The following is a 20,049-nucleotide window of genomic DNA, read 5'->3' on the forward strand; positions in this document are numbered from 1 at the left end:
ACAGTTGCTCGAGTGACATCACTGATGACATCACAATTGTGACTGACACTGCCACCACAGACACCACTTAGCCAATTTTAACTAAACATTTGACAATAATAATAATTGGAAAGCAATAATCGCTTAAAAAATAATTTTCAAGGATAACACAATAAAATCAGACTTATTTCTAATGTGATCCTTGAAATCATGACAGCAAAGATGTGTAAGACATGACGGTGGCTCAGTGGTTAACACGGTTGCCTCACAGCAAGAAGGTCCCGTGTTCGAAGCCCCGGTCCGTCCCAGGTCTGTTACAACCCTTACATCTTTTCCTGTTTCCTTCAAATGTTTCACCTTAAGGAGAAGACTTCCTGTAAGGGTGTTTTGTGCAACCAATTTTATTTTATGGAAGCCTTAACTCGGACTTTAAGGGAAATCTTAACTTCAGGTGTTTTGTGCAACCAGCTCCAGGTTTTGACTTTTTTCTTAAAAACGTGTTGATTACTCGATTACTTGATTCCAACTCCACTCAGCTGTGCTCCTCCACTCAGGCGAGCTCCATCAGTAGCTAACGAATGGAGCTCTCCATGGTGCTGAGCCTGTGTTCATTCATTTTGGCCACTAATTAGCCATTTTTGCCCATTTAGTCGGACCTAATTAAAAAATCTGTCTCCGTTAGGTCACCTGCAGGGCAGCTCTTTACACTTGCTAAAATGCTATTTCTATAGCACTCTAAATAGGCCTCCTTAAAAGACACCAGAGCAGGAATCAGGAGTCGACGAGTCGACTGCTCTGTATAAAATGGTCCTTTTGGTCTCTCAGTTGGTTTAACTCCTTTTCAGAATCCACTGAAGCAGTTATGACAGCGGAGGGAGGGAGCGATTATGAATGCAATTTCCCAATAAATGCCTGGTAGGTACCTTGAAAGGTCGTCCATATGAATCCATATGAATAAAAAACACAGCCTCGTGTAGCTTGATTAGGAGATAAGGAGACAGGAATGAAAAATGCATAACTTATTCAAGCAAACCAAAATAACCTGTGAGCCCACAGGATTCATTGTGTCGTTGAGGAAACACAGATATAAATCAGAGGGAATTTGGGCCCTAACGTCGTCCCACAGGCTCCGCCTCCTGGCACCGTTAGTTGTCAGATTGAGATCCTGTCACTGCTCCAATGCCCCTGTAGAAAATAGAATGTTGTGGAATGTTCAAACTAAAGCCATTTCTCACACATTTTACTTTTAAACACAGAACAGATACTCATAACTTTTGATCTGAGAGAGCTATCTCAGTCATTCAAAAAATAAATGTTAGATTTCCAAATAAACAAAAACAGTCACCATCAGATAATGTGTGTGACTGAGGCTGTGTAGCCCCCCCCCTTCCCCCCCATCACCATCTCAACAATTGAGACAAGTCAGCTTCAGACTATAAAATATATGTCTGTTTGTCTGGAGGCATTTATTTGTTTCTGACTCTGGGAAAGTGGGAAAAACACTAAAATGTCCCAGTATTACTGCATCTCTGAAACATCTCTTTAACCAAATCACACACATGATGTGATCTCCTTTCAATGACTGATGTAATAACTAATGTAATGTATGTTTTCACTTCCATTCACTGAGCCTCCCCTGAAACTAATTGGAGTCCCCCTGGGGAGGCCCACCTCCCACTTTGAAAGCCTTTGGTCTATGCTGTAACTCTCATATCACCTATCTTTTTGAGTTATGTACAGTCCAGTTTAATCACAAATGAGACACTTGACCATCACAGTTTCTCTCCATCCAAACTATATCATCACCTTTGCATTAATGCCTATTTACATTGTTGGTTACATTCTAGCAATCTGATGTCAAGAGTTATGGCTGAGAACTCAAAATAATTCTGCATAAATCACACTTTGCTGTCATTGAACTTTTATTTCTTACATGTTTGGTTGGACAGTTAGAGATGAACAGAACAATTATTAGAAAACAAAATGCAAGACGCAGCAATACATTTCTTCAGAGAGTTTGATGCAAACTGGAACAAAACATTTAACTCCATAAATCCTGCCAACTGTCAACAAAATCACTTTTCTTTAAACAATTTTAAGCTTCTAAAAGATTTATTCCAAGAAATGTCAAATAATCACAGTTTAAAAAAAACTGTCAGTATCGTTCAGTCCTATAGAGCTGAACAGGCACGTGACCTACTGAATCATATGACCTACTGAATCATATGACCTACTGAATCATGTGACCTACTGAATCATGTGACCTACTGAATCATATGACCTACTGAATCATATGACCTACTGAATCATGTGACCTACTGAATCATGTGACCTACTGAATCATGTGACCTACTGAATCATATGACCTACTGAATCATGTGACCTACTGAATCATGTGACCTACTGAATCATGTGACCTACTGAATCATATGACCTACTGAATCATGTGACCTACTGAATCATGTGACCTACTGAATCATATGACCTACTGAATCATATGACCTACTGAATCATATGACCTACTGAATCATATGACCTACTGAATCATATGACCTACTGAATCATGTGACCTACTGAATCATGTGACCTACTGAATCATATGACCTACTGAATCATGTGACCTACTGAATCATATGACCTACTGAATCATGTGACCTACTGAATCATATGACCTACTGAATCATGTGACCTACTGAATCATGTGACCTACTGAATCATGTGACCTACTGAATCATGTGACCTACTGAATCACGTGACCTACTGAATCATATGACCTACTGAATCATATGACCTACTGAATCATATGACCTACTGAATCATGTGACCTACTGAATCACGTGACCTACTGAACTGTGAGTGACCATAAAACATTCGGTTTGAGCAAAAACGAAGAAATAACAACGGGGGGGGGGGTTTGCTGGGGTGTAGAAACGTCACTAAAAGTCACGTGAGTGTTGAGAAGTTGGAAACCCTCATTAGTGTTTTGCTTGCACCTGCGTTTACCCTTCCTTTTCCACAGAAAATGGCCCCCGTGAAAAGGGTCTATTGGACAGAGAAGCTGGTTCCCGCTGCAGACAGTGGAGGCGCTCTTCAGCAGGTTAGATGCAGCGATGCTTCTTCACTGTATTTGAGTGTCTGAACATTTTCTTACAGCGGACACAGTAGAAGGGTTTAGCTCCAGTGTGAATGCGTTGGTGTTTTTTTAGGGTACCTAACTCACTGAAGCTGGTCCCACATTGGTCACAGTTGTAGGGTTTAACTCCAGTGTGGATGCGTTGGTGTTTTTTTAGGGTACCTAACTCACTGAAGCTGGTCCCACATTGGTCACAGCTGTAGGGTTTAACTCCAGTGTGAATGTGTTGGTGTATTTTTAAGCTACCTAACCGACTGAAGCTGCTCCCACATTGGTCACAGTTGTAGGGTTTAACTCCAGTGTGGATGCGTTGGTGTGTTTTTAGGTTACCTAACTGACTGAACCTGGTCCCACATTGGTCACAGTTGTAGGGTTTAACTCCAGTGTGAATGTGTTGGTGTGTTTTTAGGCTACCTAACTCACTGAACCTGCTCCCACATTGGTCACAGCTGTAGGGTTTAACTCCAGTGTGAATACGTTGGTGTGTTTTTAGGTGATGTAACAGACTGAAGCTGCTCCCACATTGGTCACAGCTGTAGGGTTTAACTCCAGTGTGGATGCGTTGGTGTCTTTTTAGGCTACCTAACTGACTGAAGCTGCTCCCACATTGGTCACAGCTGTAGGGTTTAACTCCAGTGTGAATGCGTTGGTGTGTTTTTAGGCTACCTAACTCACTGAACCTGCTCCCACATTGGTCACAGCTGTAGGGTGTAACTCCAGTGTGAATGCGTTGGTGTGTTTTTAGGTGACCTAACTGACTGAAGCTGCTCCCACATTGGTCACAGCTGTAGGGTTTAACTCCAGTGTGAATGCGTTGGTGTGTTTTTAGGCTACCTAACTCACTGAACCTGCTCCCACATTGGTCACAGCTGTAGGGTTTAACTCCAGTGTGGATGCGTTGGTGTGTTTTTAGGTGACCTAACTGACTGAAACAGGTCCCACACTCCTGACAGGAGTAAGGCTTCTCTCCTGAGTGAACTCTCTGATGTCGCTTTAACAGGTGAAGTCTTGTGAATGTTTTGTCACACTGATCACAGCGGTGACGTCTGGGTCCACTGGTGTCCCTCTGTTTGCATAAAGAGATATAAAGAAAGAATCAGGACAGAGAGACTGTGTGTGTGTGTGTGTGTGTGTGTGTGTGTGTGTGTGTGTGTGTGTGTGTTTTTTTGCAACATCAGTGATATATTTTTTCTCACCACTTCTGTAGAATTCATCTTGACAACGTTCCTCTCCTCCTCTGCCAGGTGTCTCTCCTCCCGCCAAACAACTGTGACATCATCAAACAGAGACAGACGGTAAGACAGGGGGCCTGTGCTATGAATGGAGATAAAGAGATCCAGGATCTGTTGCCTTGATCTGGACTGGACTGACTTAACCAGACAATGGAGCTAAATGATACCATGAAGGAGGTTATCAGCTGCTTCTGTTAATTTAGCTTTTCCCTGTCCAGCTGAGCTCGTGCACATAAAATGCTCGTGCACATGAGCTTGTGCCCACGAAAGAGGCGTGGTTTGTAACAACTAGCCAATCACAATGCAATATGGACAGCTCCAGATTTTACAGCACCATACACACCTGTTTCCTCATACATTCACTTCATTCAAAGCAGCTTTACTGTATGTCAGACTCAAAATGCAGGTTGGATATTAGTTTGGTACTGAAGGACTGTCTAAAGTTACTGCTTTTATTCACATCAGTCATTTGTTTGAAGAGTGGTTTCTGCCTCCACATGAGCCTACAGCTTCAATTTAGTGATGGAATCAAGGCTCTTTGAAGGGGATCTTATGGCTCCGTTCCTTTCTGAGAGCCGTTCAAAATAGCGGCTCATCGTTTGTTTGTTTTTTAAGGGGGTGGGGCTAACTGTTTATCTACAAAATCACTTGGATAATGATATGGTAATATTTGGATCAGATGTGATCTTAGACCCTTAATTCTGCATCTGTGGACTTCAGCAGCACTAAATGACTCGTATTTCCAGACTTAAAGGGATAGTTCGGTTTGTTTGAAGTGGGGTCCTATCAGCTAGTTCGATACACTAACTTAATTAGGTACAGTGTTCTGGAGGCTGGGTGCATTGTGGAACAAGACCCGGCACTCAGAGCAGCAGCCAAACCAGCCTTTTCTCTGTAAGTACGTGGGGTCAACAACTAAAACGTAATTTAGCCACCTAAAACAACGCCCACCTAAACAAATCGATATCTGTGTACATGCACGCTCTATTTTGACAATTTTCAGCGCTTTACTTTTCCGCAAAACAGCAGTTTCATTCGGCACTGCTTTTTCTCCCAACCGTACAACTACCGTATTCCTCCGCTAAAAGCCTGCACAAAGCCGCAGCACTGGATTACTCCGCAGATCAGCTGTTATTTGGGGGTATTTTATTTCTCCCGGTTTGTTAGTGAAGACACAACAAATAGAATACACGAACGAAAAAATGAGTGATTTTGATAGCGAGGATGATATGCCATTCACCTTGGTGATGTAACCTTCTACTAGGAGAGGAGGCAATGTGCCTACTGTTTACCTTGTTCTCAGTAGTCTATAAGTTCTGGGACGAATTTGGCGGTAGTGGATGCCCTTATAATTGCTAAAGACACTTAAGACCTTCACCCCACAATGAGACACAGGACACCAATTTAGTTATAGTAATAATAGAAAAAAATAAATTCTATTCATCGATTGTGATTCATTCAAAATAAACACTGTTATTGTTCGTTCAAGACAATGGACTTGGTTCAGTCTCTGAATCAGATTAGTTCACAATCGGTACGGTTGGATCCAAATAAACAAGTATAAAAATAAAAGAAAATAAGAAACCCTGAGATCTCAGTAAAAGAAAATAGTTCAATGCTCCAGGTAGGTCCTACCCCTCCCGTTGGAACGGTAGCTTACTATGAATCCACTGGTGATGTTCACAACTGTGAGGACAGCAAGGACAGCGAGGACAGCGATCTTGGTCCAGATGAATGGAACGGCGGGAGCCCTCTAACAGAATCCTTCCAGGAGAGAATCCACAGAAAAAAAACAGCCTGCACACAAGTGTGCAAGACAGTCATCAATAGTCTAGTTCTTTTTTTATACCGTCAACTATTAACACAGATATCACAGCAATGGTTACAATTCCCAACTGGTTTTGCATTTCTCTTCTTTGAACAAATCTTCATTACACATGAACTCATATTCACAAGCTGTTATCTAAACATGCTTCAAACACAATGCTCTACAGCAACAACAAAAGTTTGGTCAACTGGTACACACAATGCACCACGTAACGTAGCTTTACTTAGTGAGCAGCTATGAACAAGCCCACAGTGTTGTTTACACTACTTAGGGTTGCCAACAGTCCTGTATTAGCCGGGACATCCCGTATTTGGGTCAAAAGAGACGTGTCCCGTACGGGACGCCACTTGTCCCGGGTTTAAGGTAAGAGGCATATATATTGTGACCTGTCTGTCTGCTTGCCTGTGTGTTTGTGTGCTGTATGAGATAACACGAAGGGCGCTAGGACCCCTCAGTTGATGACAGGGGGCAGGCACAGCTGCACAGAGCGTCGTGTGTGTGTGTGTGTGTGTGTGTGTGTGTGTGTGTGTGTGTGTGTGTGTGTGTGTGTGTGTGTGTGTATGTGTGTGACTCTCAGGTGGGCGCGGTTATATTATCTGGCAGCAATCACTCATGTGGAAAAATGAGCGCACGACTTGAGCATGAAAGAAAACAGAAAATAAACACTGTAAAGGGAATAACATAACACATTTTTTAGAGTTGAATGTAAAAAATAATAATATCATGACCCCGCCCCGGGGGGTGGGGGGGGGTGGGGTGTGTGTGTGTGTGTGTGTGTGTGGGGGGGGGGGGGGGGGGGGGGGCGGTTAGACGGTTAATTAGCCAACTGTAAACACTTCGGTAACCACTGTGGCTTCCACCATAAACATATGAACATAAAGTGCAATATTACAATATCCTGGCTGGTTTGACATCAGAATACATCTCTTTTACAATCGGTTCACGCAGGTGAAATCATGCCAGCAGGAAATCAACTCATGTCGACTCACCAGGACGATCAGCAAACCAAAATAAAACAGTCAGTCGAAATCTTATGGTTTCCCACGTTGATCCCATCAACTTTCCTCAAGTTATCTTGTCAAAACTGTTAAGTTATATTTTGCTTCAATTCTTATTCATCTCTTTTATTTGCCTTTCTTACTAGACGGAGCCCACTCTGCTGTGTTGGCAGTGTGTGGCCAGTGCGGAAGAGAAAGAACCTCCGTGTGGTGATTATTCTAGGGAGTGTCTCCCAATTACCAACAAAGAAAAAAACGTTTAGGGAGCGTCTGCAATTATGCCTGTAAATCTACCCAGGGTTACATTAGTCTTTAGATGAGAATCAGTTTCAACTCCTCAATCAATGGTCCAAAAACCAGAGAGCCTCGTTTTTACTTCTCTTACCTTTCACAAATCAGGATTCTCCTCCTTCAGTCGGCTAATTTCTCTCATCCAAAAAGTCAGAAGATGTGAAATCCCTCGTTGTGTCTGGAGGTTCTCCTCAAACGTTAATAACTAACTCAGAGTGTTAAAGTCTGCAAATATTATTGCATGTTTTTGTAGATTGTGTACATTCAGCTTGAAATATGGTCTGGAGACCTCACAAGAATCAGGAGTCGACTTGAGTCGACTGCTCTGTATAAATGGTCCTTTTGGTCTCTCAGTTGGTTTAACTCCTTTTCAGAATCCACTGAAGCAGTTATGACAGCAGAGGGAGGGAGCGATTATGAATGCAAATTCCCAATAAATGCCTGGTAGGTACCTTGAAAGGTCGTCCATATAAATCCATATGAATAAAAAACACAGCCTCGTGTAGCTTGATTAGGAGATAAGGAGACAGGAATGAAAAATGCATAACTTATTCAAGCAAACCAAAATAACCTGTGAGCCCACAGGATTCATTGTGTCGTTGAGGAAACACAGATATAAATCAGAGGGAATTTGGGCCCTAACGTCGTCCCGCAGGCTCCGCCTCCTGGCACCGTTAGTTGTCAGATTGAGATCCTGTCACTGCTCCAATGCCCCTGTAGAAAATAGAATGTTGTGGAATGTTCAAACTAAAGCCATTTCTCACACATTTTACTTTTAAACACAGAACAGATACTCATAACTTTTGATCTGAGAGAGCTATCTCAGTCATTCAAAAAGATAAATGTTAGATTTCCAAATAAACAAAAACAGTCACCATCAGATAATGTGTGTGACTGAGGCTGTGTGCCCCCTTCCCCCCCATCACCATCTCAACAATTGAGACAAGTCAGCTTCAGACTATAAAATATATGTCTGTTTGTCTGGAGGCATTTATTTGTTTCTGACTCTGGGAAAGTGGGAAAAACAGTAAAATGTCCCAGTATTACTGCATCTCTGAAACATCTCTTTAACCAAATCACACACATGATGTGATCTCCTTTCAATGACTGATGTAATAACTAATGTAATGTATGTTTTCACTTCCATTCACTGAGCCTCCCCTGAAACTAATTGGAGTCCCCCTGGGGAGGCCCACCTCCCACTTTGAAAGCCTTTGGTCTATGCTGTAACTCTCATATCACCTATCTTTTTGGTTATGTACAGTCCAGTTTAATCACAAATGAGACACTTGACCATCACAGTTTCTCTCCATCCAAACTATATCATCACCTTTGCATTAATGCCTATTTACATTGTTGGTTACATTCTAGCAATCTGATGTCAAGAGTTATGGCTGAGAACTCAAAATAATTCTGCATAAATCACACTTTGCTGTCATTGAACTTTTATTTCTTACATGTTTGGTTGGACAGTTAGAGATGAACAGGACAATTATTAGAAAACAAAATGCAAGACGCAGCAATACATTTCTTCAGAGAGTTTGATCCAAGCTGGAACAAAACATTTAACTCCATAAATCCTGCCAACTGTCAACAAAATCACTTTTCTTTAAACAATTTTAAGCTTCTAAAAGATTTATTCCAAGAAATGTCAAATAATCACAGTTTAAAAAAAACATGTCGGTATCGTTCAGTCCTATAGAGCTGAACAGGCACGTGACCTACTGAATCATATGACCTACTGAATCATGTGACCTACTGAATCATGTGACCTACTGAATCATGTGACCTACTGAATCACGTGACCTACTGAATCACGTGACCTACTGAATCATGTGACCTACTGAATCATATGACCTACTGAATCATGTGACCTACTGAATCATGTGACCTACTGAATCATGTGACCTACTGAATCACGTGACCTACTGAATCATGTGACCTACTGAATCATATGACCTACTGAATCATGTGACCTACTGAATCATGTGACCTACTGAATCACGTGACCTACTGAATCATATGACCTACTGAATCATGTGACCTACTGAATCATGTGACCTACTGAATCATGTGACCTACTGAATCATGTGACCTAGTGAATCATGTGACCTAGTGAATCATATGACCTACTGAATCATGTGACCTACTGAATCATGTGACCTACTGAATCATATGACCTACTGAATCATGTGACCTACTGAACTGTGAGTGACCATAAAACATTCGGTTTGAGCAAAAACAAAGAAATAACAACGGGGCATGGGGGGGGGGGGGGCGGTGTAGAAACGTCACTAAAAGTCACGTGAGTGTTGAGAAGTTGGAAACCCTCATTAGTGTTTTGCTTGCACCTGCGTTTACCCTTCCTTTTCCACAGAAAATGGCCCCCACGAAAAGGGTCTATTGGACAGAGAGAAGCTGGTTCCCGCTGCAGACAGTGGAGGCGCTCTTCAGCAGGTTAGATGCAGCGATGCTTCTTCACTGTATTTGAGTGTCTGAACATTTTCTTACAGCGGACACAGCTGTAGGGTTTTACTCCAGTGTGAATGCGTTGGTGTGTTTTTAGGTCACCTAACTGACTGAACCTGGTCCCACATTGGTCACAGCTGTAGGGTTTAACTCCAGTGTGGATGTGTTTATGTGTTGTTAGGCTAAATAAATGACTGAACCTGCTCCCACATTGGTCACAGCTGTAGGGTTTAACTCCAGTGTGAATGTGTTGGTGTATTTTTAGGCTACCTAACTGACTGAACCTGTTCCCACATTGGTCACAGCTGTAGGGTTTAACTCCAGTGTGAATGCGTTGGTGTGTTTTTAGGTGACCTAACTGACTGAAGCTCCTCCCACATTGGTCACAGCTGTAGGGTTTAACTCCAGTGTGAATGCGTTGGTGTGTTTTTAGGTCACCTAACTGACTGAACCTGGTCCCACATTGGTCACAGCTGTAGGGTTTAACTCCAGTGTGAATGCGTTGGTGTGTTTTTAGGTGATGTACCCGACTGAACCTGCTCCCACATTGGTCACAGCTGTAGGGTTTAACTCCAGTGTGAATACGTTGGTGTGTTTTTAGGTGACCTAACTGACTGAAACAGCTACCACACTCCTGACAGGAGTAAGGCTTCTCTCCTGAGTGAACTCTCTGATGTCGCTTTAACAGGTGAAGTCTTGTGAATGTTTTGTCACACTGATCACAGCGGTGACGTCTGGGTCCACTGGTGTCCCTCTGTTTCCATAAAGAGATATAAAGAAATAATCAGGACAGAGAGACTGTGTGTGTGTGTGTGTGTGTGTGTGTGTGTGTGTGTGTGTGTGTTTTTGCAACATCAGTGATGTATTTTTTCTCACCACTTCTGTAGAATCCATCTTGACAACGTTCCTCTCCTCCTCTGCCAGGTGTCTCTCCTCCCGGCAAACAACTGTGACATCATCAAACAGAGACAGACGGTAAGACAGGGGGCCTGTACTATGAATGGAGAGAAAGAGATCCAGGATCTGTTGCCTTGATCTGGACTGGACTGACTTAACCAGACAATGGAGCTAAATTATACCATGAAGGAGGTTATCAGCTGCTTCTGTTAATTTAGCTTTTCCCTGTCCAGCTGAGCTCGTGCGCATAAAATGCTCGTGCACATGAGCTTGTGCCCACGAAAGAGGCGTGGTTTGTAACAACTAGCCAATCACAATGCAATATGGACAGCTCCAGATTTTACAGCACCATACACGCCTGTTTCCTCATTCATTCACTTCATTCAAAGCAGCTTTACTGTCAGACTCAAAATGCGAGTTGGATATTAGTTTGGTACTGAAGGACTGTCTAAACTAAAGTTACGGCTTTTATTCACATCAGTCATTTGTTTGAAGAGCGGTTTCTGCCTCCACATGAGCCTACAGCTTCAATTTAGTGATGGAATCAAGGCTCTTTGAAGGGGATCTTATGGCTCCGTTCCTTTCTGAGAGCCGTTCAAAATAGCGGCTCATCGTTTGTTTGTTTTTTAAGGGGGTGGGGCTAACTGTTTATCTACGAAATCACTTGGATAATGATATGGTAATATTTGGATCAGATGTGATCTTAGACCCTTAATTCTGCATCTGTGGACTTCAGCAGCACTAAATGACTCGTATTTCCAGACTTAAAGGGATAGTTCGGTTTGTTTGAAGTGGGGTCCTCTCAGCTAGTTCGATACACTAACTTAATTAGGTACAGTGTTCTGGAGGCTGGGCGCATTGTGGAACGAGACCCGGCACTCAGAGCAGCCGCCAAACCAGCCTTTTCTCTGTAAGTACGTGGGGTCAACAACTAAAACGTAATTTAGCCACCCAAAACACCTAAAACAACGCCCACCTAAACAAATCGATATCTGTGTACATGCACGCTCTATTTTGACAATTTTCAGCGCTTTACTTTTCCGCAAAACAGCAGTTTCATTCGGCACTGCTTTTTCTCCCAACCGTACAACTACCGTATTCCTCCGCTAAAAGCCTGCACAAAGCCGCAGCACTGGATTACTCCGCAGATCAGCTGTTATTTGGGGGTATTTTATTTCTCCCGGTTTGTTAGTGAAGACACAACAAATAGAATACACGAACGAAAATATGAGTGATTTTGATAGCGAGGATGATATGCCATTCACCTTGGTGATGTAACCTTCTACTAGGAGAGGAGGCAATGTGCCTACTGTTTACCTTGTTCTCAGTAGTCTATAAGTTCTGGGACGAATTTGGCGGTAGTGGATGCCCTTATAATTGCTAAAGACACTTAAGACCTTCACCCCACAATGAGACACAGGACACCAATTTAGTTATAGTAATAATAGAAAAAAATAAATTGCATTCATCGACTGTGATTCATTCAAAATAAACACTGTTATTGTTCGTTCAAGACAATGGACTTGGTTCAGTCTCTGAATCAGATTAGTTCACAATCGGTACGGTTGGATCCAAATAAACAAGTATAAAAATAAAAGAAAATAAGACACCCTGAGATCTCAGTAAAAGAAAATAGTTCAATGCTCCAGGTAGGTCCTACCCCTCCTGTTGGAACGGTAGCTTACTATGAATCCACTGGTGATGTTCACAACTGTGAGGACAGCAAGGACAGCGAGGACAGCGATCTTGGTGCAGATGAATGGAACAGCGGAGCCCTCTAACAGAATCCTTCCAGGAGAGAATCCACAGAAAAAAACCAGCCTGCACACAAGTGTGCAAGACAGTCATCAATAGTCTAGTTCTTTTTTTATACCGTCAACTATTAACACAGATATCACAGCAATGGTTACAATTCCCAACTGGTTTTGCATTTATCTTCTTTGAACAAATCTTCATTACACATGAACTCATATTCACAAGCTGTTATCTAAACATGCTTCAAACACAATGCTCTACAGCAGCAACAAAAGTTTGGTCAACTGGTACACACAATGCACCATGTAACCAGTGTTGGGAGTAACTAGTTACTAAGTAACTAGTTACTGTAATTTAACTACTTCTTGCAGTAACTAGTAATCTAACTAATTACTTTTCAAATTTAGTAACTCGGTTACAGTTACTAAAATAGTAACTGGACTAGTTACTAGTTACTTAAGGACATAAAAATAACTGACAACTTCAGAGGATTATCTGGTTTCTGATCTGCAGACTTAGTCCGGGGAGAGAGCTGCAGCTGCAGCCAGAGCCCCGAAGCTAATTACCTTGATAGGCTATAAGCTTCCCCAATAAGTGAATGTTCAAAGCCACACTGTGGCACAGCAACACTAACATAATGTGTGCATTAATAACAATCGAAGCAGACTTTTAAAAGTAACGCAAAAGTTACTTTTCCTAGTAACTAATTACTTTGCAGTAAGTAGTAACTTTAAAGTAATTAAATTACTTTTTGAGAGAAGTAAGTAGTAACTGTAACTAATTAACAATTTTCAGTAACTTGCCCAACACTGCACGTAACGTAGCTTTACTTAGTGAGCAGCTATGAACAAGCCCACAGTGTTGTTTACACTACTTAGGGTTGCCAACAGTCCCGTATTAGCCGGGACATCCCATATTTGGGTCAAAAGAGACGTGTCCCGTACGGGACGCCACTTGTCCCGGGTTTAAGGGAAGAGGCATATATATTGTGACCTGTCTGTCTGCTTGCCTGTGTGTTTGTGTGCTGTATGAGATAACACGAAGGGCGCTAGGACCCCTCAGTTGATGACAGGGGGCAGGCACAGCTGCACAGAGCGTCGTGTGTGTGTGTGTGTGTGTGTGTGTGTGTGTGTGTGTGTGTGTGTGTGTGTGTGTGTGTGTGTGTGTGTGTGTGTGTGTGTGTGTCTCAGGTGGGCGCGGCTATATTATTACTCGCTGGGATGGAATGTTGGCAACCCTAACACTACTAGACGGTTAATTAGCCAACTGTAAACACTTCGGTAACCACTGTGGCTTCCACCATAAACATATGAACATAAAGTGCAATATTACAATATCCTGGCTGGTTTGACATCAGAATACATCTCTTTTACAATCGGTTCACGCAGGTGAAATCATGCCAGCAGGAAATCAACTCATGTCGACTCACCAGGACGATCAGCAAACACAAATAAAACAGTCAGTCGAAATCTTATGGTTTCCCACGTTGATCCCATCAACTTCCCTCAAGTTATCTTGTCAAAACTGTTCAGTTATATCTTGCTTCAATTCTTATTCATCTCTTTTATTTGCCTTTCTTACTAGACGGAGCGCACTCTGCTGTGTTGGCAGTGTGTGGCCAGTGCGGAAGAGAAAGAACCTCCGTGTGGTGATTATTCTAGGGAGTGTCTCCCAATTACCAACAAAGAAAAAAACGTTTAGGGAGCGTCTGCAATTATGCCTGTAAATCTACCCAGGGTTACATTAGTCTTTAGATGAGAATCACTTCCAACTCCTCAATCAATGGTCCAAAAACCAGAGAGCCTCGTTTTTACTTCTCTTACCTTTCACAAATCAGGATTCTCCTGCTTCAGTCGGCTCATTTCTCTCGTCCAAAAAGTCAGAAGATGTGAAATCCCTCGTCGTGGTTCTCCTCAAACGTTAATAACTAACTCAGAGTGTTAAAGTCCAAAGTCCAAGTTTCTCTGCAGAGAAGTCAAACACTCTGTGTCCTGTGTGGAGAGTGGACTGACTGACTGACGCACTGAAGCAGTTATGACAGCAGAGGGAGGGAGCGATTATGAATGCAAATCCCCAATAAATGCCTGGTAGGTACCTGGAAAGGTCGTCCATATGAATCCATATGAATAAAAAACACAGCCTTGTGTAGCTTGATTAGGAGATAAGGAGACAGGAATGAAAAATGCATAACTTATTCAAGCAAACCAAAATAACCTGTGAGCCCACAGGATTCATTGTGTCGTTGAGGAAACACAGATATAAATCAGAGGGAATTTGGGCCCTAACGTCGTCCCGCAGGCTCCGCCTCCTGGCACCGTTAGTTGTCAGATTGAGATCCTGTCACTGCTCCAATGCCCCTGTAGAATATAGAATGTTGTGGAATGTTCAAACTAAAGCCATTTCTCACACATTTTACTTTTAAACACAGAACAGATACTCATAACTTTTGATCTGAGAGAGCTATCTCAGTCATTCAAAAAGATAAATGTTAGATTTCCAAATAAATAAAAACAGTCACCATCAGATAATGTGTGTGACTGAGGCTGTGTGCACCCCCCCCCCATCACCATCTCAACAATTGAGACAAGTCAGCTTCAGACTATAAACTATATGTCTGTTTGTCTGGAGGCATTTATTTGTTTCTGACTCTGGGAAAGTGGGAAAAACAGTAAAATGTCCCAGTATTACTGCATCTCTGAAACATCTCTTTAACCAAATCACACACATGATGTGATCTCCTTTCAATGACTGATGTAATAACTAATGTAATGTATGTTTTCACTTCCATTCACTGAGCCTCCCCTGAAACTAATTGGAGTCCCTCTGGGGAGGCCCACCTCCCACTTTGAAAGCCTTTGGTCTATGCTGTAACTCTCATATCACCTATCTTTTTGGTTATGTACAGTCCAGTTTAATCACAAATGAGACACTTGACCATCACAGTTTCTCTCCATCCAAACTATATCATCACCTTTGCATTAATGCCTATTTACATTGTTGGTTACATTCTAGCAATCTGATGTCAAGAGTTATGGCTGAGAACTCAAAATAATTCTGCATAAATCACACTTTGCTGTCATTGAACTTTTATTTCTTAAATGTTTCGTTGGACAGTAGAGATGAACAGAACAATTATTAGAAAACAAAATGCAAGACGCAGCAATACATTTCTTCAGAGAGTTTGATCCAAGCTGGAACAAAACATTTAACTCCATAAATCCTGCCCACGTCAACAAAATCACTTTTCTTTAAACAATTTTAAGCTTCTAAAAGATTTATTCCAAGAAATGTCAAATAATCACAGTTTAAAAAAAACATGTCGGTATCGTTCAGTCCTATAGAACTGAACAGGCACGTGACCTACTGAATCATATGACCTACTGAATCATGTGACCTACTGAATCATGTGACCTACTGAATCATGTGACCTACTGAATCATGTGACCTACTGAATCATGTGACCTACTGAATCATGTGACCTAGTGAATCATATGACCTACTGAATCATGTGACCTACTGAATCATGTGACCTACTGAATCATATGACCTACTGAATCATGTGACCTACTGAACTGTGAGTGACCATAAAACATTCGGTTTGAGCAAAAACAAAGAAATAACAACGGGGCATGGGGGGGGGGGGCGGTGTAGAAACGTCACTAAAAGTCACGTGAGTGTTGAGAAGTTGGAAACCCTCATTAGTGTTTTGCTTGCACCTGCGTTTACCCTTCCTTTTCCACAGAAAATGGCCCCCACGAAAAGGGTCTATTGGACAGAGAGAAGCTGGTTCCCGCTGCAGACAGTGGAGGCGCTCTTCAGCAGGTTAGATGCAGCGATGCTTCTTCACTGTATTTGAGTGTCTGAACATTTTCTTACAGCGGACACAGCTGTAGGGTTTTACTCCAGTGTGAATGCGTTGGTGTGTTTTTAGGTCACCTAACTGACTGAACCTGGTCCCACATTGGTCACAGCTGTAGGGTTTAACTCCAGTGTGGATGTGTTTATGTGTTGTTAGGCTAAATAAATGACTGAACCTGCTCCCACATTGGTCACAGCTGTAGGGTTTAACTCCAGTGTGAATGTGTTGGTGTATTTTTAGGCTACCTAACTGACTGAACCTGTTCCCACATTGGTCACAGCTGTAGGGTTTAACTCCAGTGTGGATGCGTTGGTGTGTTTTTAGGGTACCTAACCGACTGAACCTGCTCCCACATTGGTCACAACTGTAGGGTTTAACTCCAGTGTGAATGTGTTGGTGTGTTTTTAGATTACCTAACTGACTGAAGCTGCTCCCACATTGGTCACAGCTGTAGGGTTTAGCTCCAGTGTGAATGCGTTGGTGTTTTTTTAGGTTACCTAACTGACTGAAACAGCTCCCACACTCCTGACAGGAGTAATAGTCCAGGCAAAGTAACTCATTTTGGAACCAAAAAACAAACTAATTGTAAAATAATTTTTTGCAGCTTAGATCATTTCTATGAGGTGTCCAGAACAACATACTAAAAGTCCTAAGAAATCCTAGTTGAGGAAATATGTTTAATTCTCATCAATCCAAGATGTGTGCCAGTAAGGCCAGACAACAATACACCCCAATGGGGCTATTTGTTTCCTTTACTCCTATCAAAATAAAACTTTATACAATGAAAGTATCCATGAAAACTAACATTTCTTGTATTACAAGTTTCTTTGAAAATGAATTTGAATATGCAAATGAGCATACTAATCGAATATAGGCTACCCAAAATATACCCGCATAGGAGTAAAGGAAAAAATGAAGCTTATCACAATCAAACCTCACACAGTGAAAGTATACATGAAAAGGAACTTTTTTGTTTTACAAGTTTCTTGGAAAAATCTATTTTAAATATGCAAATGAGCTCAACACTAGGCCTAATTGACTTGTCCAATAAGCCATAAAGTCACAAGTAAAACAGGGGCCAAATAATTAACACATTCATGTCTATTCAGTAAGTTAACCTAGGCATAAACAAGATAAATTTGAAGTCACTTGCCACACTTACCTGGGTCACTTGCCACAAAAAGACTTATATTGACCTTAAGAACTGATTGCACAATCTTGCCTCCAGTTGCTTTCTAAATTATTATTTTTTATTTGCGAACAAGCCTAACCAGATAGAAATGTCTAGTTAGAAAGGAGTTGGTGGGAGGTACGGTGGTGCAGTGGTAAGCACTATCGCCTCACAGCTCGAAGGTCGTGGGTTCGATTCCCACCTGGGACGATGTGAACGCTGAAGGAATGCGTGCCCGTCCGCATGTCCTCGAGTGCCCACCGCCCGGGTGGGGTCGTCAAAAGGGCCTTTCTGTGTGGAGTTTGCATGTTCTCCCCGTGCCTCCCGGGGGTTTCCTTCATATAGGAACCCCCTTCACAAAAACATGCAATATCCTGGTTGCTAATGTGGTTCCTCCTCTGGTCGTTAAGGGCGCCTGTTCAGAGGGAGGGGAACTGGTTGGAATAGCGTGAACCTCCCACGTGCTATGTCCTACCGGTGAAGCTTCCTCTGGCAGGTGAAAAGAAGTGGCTGGCTGACTGCCCATGTCTCGGAGGAAGCATGGAGCCAGTCTCGGCTCTCCCCAGATCGGCAGAGGATGGAGTAGCAACCAGGATTGAGAAATCAAGTGAGCACTAATGGGGGATAAAATGGGATAAAAAAATCGGGGGGGGGAAAAAGAAAGGAGTTGGTAACTTAAAATGTTCCGATTGGGTTTCTAGCCTAGATATTGCTGTTGCTAGCTTCTCATAACACTGCAAAGCTACTTTACAAACGGTGGAAGTCTGATGTGTGGCCCGCCTGGTTTGAAATACTTGCTTACTACAAAAACAGAAGCAGTTTTGGTGTCTGGCAAAATTATTTAAAGAGCTGGAATGTCTGGTTTTTCATCTGTCTTCTGTGTGAGAGTGAATCGTTTAGTTGGTAAGAATGACTTCTGCCTGTTATCTCGTAATCTTACCAACAATACCAATTATTTGTAAATCTACCAGCCCAAAATGTAATCTCACCACGTTACTAATGACTAAGATGGCTATTCTGACTTTCTGTCATGTCATTAGGTTAGGATTGTTCGCAAATAAAAAATAATAATTTAGAAAGCAACTGGAGGCAAGATTGTGCAATCAATTCTTAAGGTCAATATAAGTCTTTTTGTGGCAAGTGACCCAGGTAAGTGTGGCACGTGACTTCAACTTTATCTTGTTTATGCATAGGTTAACTTACTGAATAGACATGAATGTGTTAGTTATTTGGCCCCTGTTTTACTTGTGACTTTATGGCTTATTGGACAAGTCAATTAGGCCTAGTGTTGAGCTCATTTGCATATTTAAAATAGATTTTTCCAAGAAACTTGTAAAAACAAAAACAAAGTTCCTTTTCATGTATACTTTCACTGTGTGAGGTTTGATTGTCATAGGCTTCATTTTTTCCTTTACTCCTATGCGGGTATATTTTGGGTAGCCTATATTCGATTAGTGTATAGCTCATTTGCATATTCAAATTAATTTTCAAAGAAACTTGTAATACAAAAAATGTTAATTGTCATGGATACTTTCATTGTATAAAGTTTTATTTTGATAGGAGTAAAGGAAAAAAATAGCCCCATTGGGGTGTATTGTTGTCTGGCCTTACTGGCACAAATCTTGGATTGATGAGAATTAAACATATTTCCTCAACTAGGATTTCTTAGGACTTTTAGTATGTTGTTCTGGACACCTCATAGAAATGATCTAAGCTGCAAAAAATTCTTTTACAATTAGTTTGTCGTAAAACGCTACTTTGCCTGGACTATAAGGCTTCTCTCCTGAGTGAGCTCTCTGATGTCGCTTTAACAGCTGAAGTCTTGTGAATGTTTTGTCACACTGATCACAGCGGTGACGTCTGGGTCCACTGGTGTCCCTCTGTTTGCATAAAGAGATATAAAGAAAGAATCAGGACCGCGAGACTGTGTGTGTGTGTGTGTGTGTGTGTGTGTGTGTGTGTGTGTGTGTGTGTGTGTGTGTGTTTTTGCAACATCAGTGATATATTTTTTCTCACCACTTCTGTAGAATTCATCTTGACAACGTTCCTCTCCTCCTCTGCCAGGTGTCTCTCTTCCCGCCAAACAACTGTGACATCATCAAACAGAGACAGACGGTAAGACAGGGGGCCTGTACTATGAATGGAGATAAAGAGATCCAGGATCTGTTGCCTTGATCTGGACTGGACTGACTAAACCAGACGATGGAGCTAAATGATACCATGAAGGAGGTTATCAGCTGGTTCTGTTCATTTAGCTTTTCTCTGTCCAGCTGAGCTCGTGCACATAAAATGCTCGTGCACATGAGCTTGTGCCCACGAAAGAGGCGTGGTTTGTAACAACTAGCCAATCACAATGCAATATGGACAGCTCCAGATTTTACAGCACCATACACACCTGTTTCCTCATTCATTCACTTCATTCAAAGCAGCTTTACTG

General features: G+C 41.9%; 2 long non-coding RNA genes across 3 annotated transcripts; both read right to left on the minus strand.

The window, feature by feature from the left end:
- Nucleotides 1-796: 796 nt before the first annotated feature.
- LOC310800549 lies at nt 797-7,347 on the minus strand. Of its 2 annotated transcripts, none has more exons than XR_014553878.1 (5): nt 7,162-7,347; nt 6,005-6,141; nt 4,309-4,379; nt 4,036-4,178; nt 797-1,164 (listed from the first exon to the last, which is right to left on the minus strand). It is a non-coding gene; the product is annotated as an uncharacterized lncRNA (long non-coding RNA). The 2 variants fall into 2 exon arrangements; XR_014553879.1 differs by having other exon boundaries at nt 4,031-4,178.
- A 1,166-nt stretch (nt 7,348-8,513) lies between these two features.
- Nucleotides 8,514-14,191, minus strand: LOC310800551. Its single transcript, XR_014553883.1, has 4 exons — nt 14,012-14,191; nt 12,513-12,648; nt 10,807-10,877; nt 8,514-10,684 (listed from the first exon to the last, which is right to left on the minus strand). It is a non-coding gene; the product is annotated as an uncharacterized lncRNA (long non-coding RNA).
- Nucleotides 14,192-20,049: the final 5,858 nt, after the last annotated feature.

This window comes from Poromitra crassiceps (assembly GCF_964638095.1).
Source record: "Poromitra crassiceps genome assembly, chromosome: 30".
Classification (NCBI taxonomy): Eukaryota; Metazoa; Chordata; class Actinopteri; order Beryciformes; family Melamphaidae; genus Poromitra; species Poromitra crassiceps.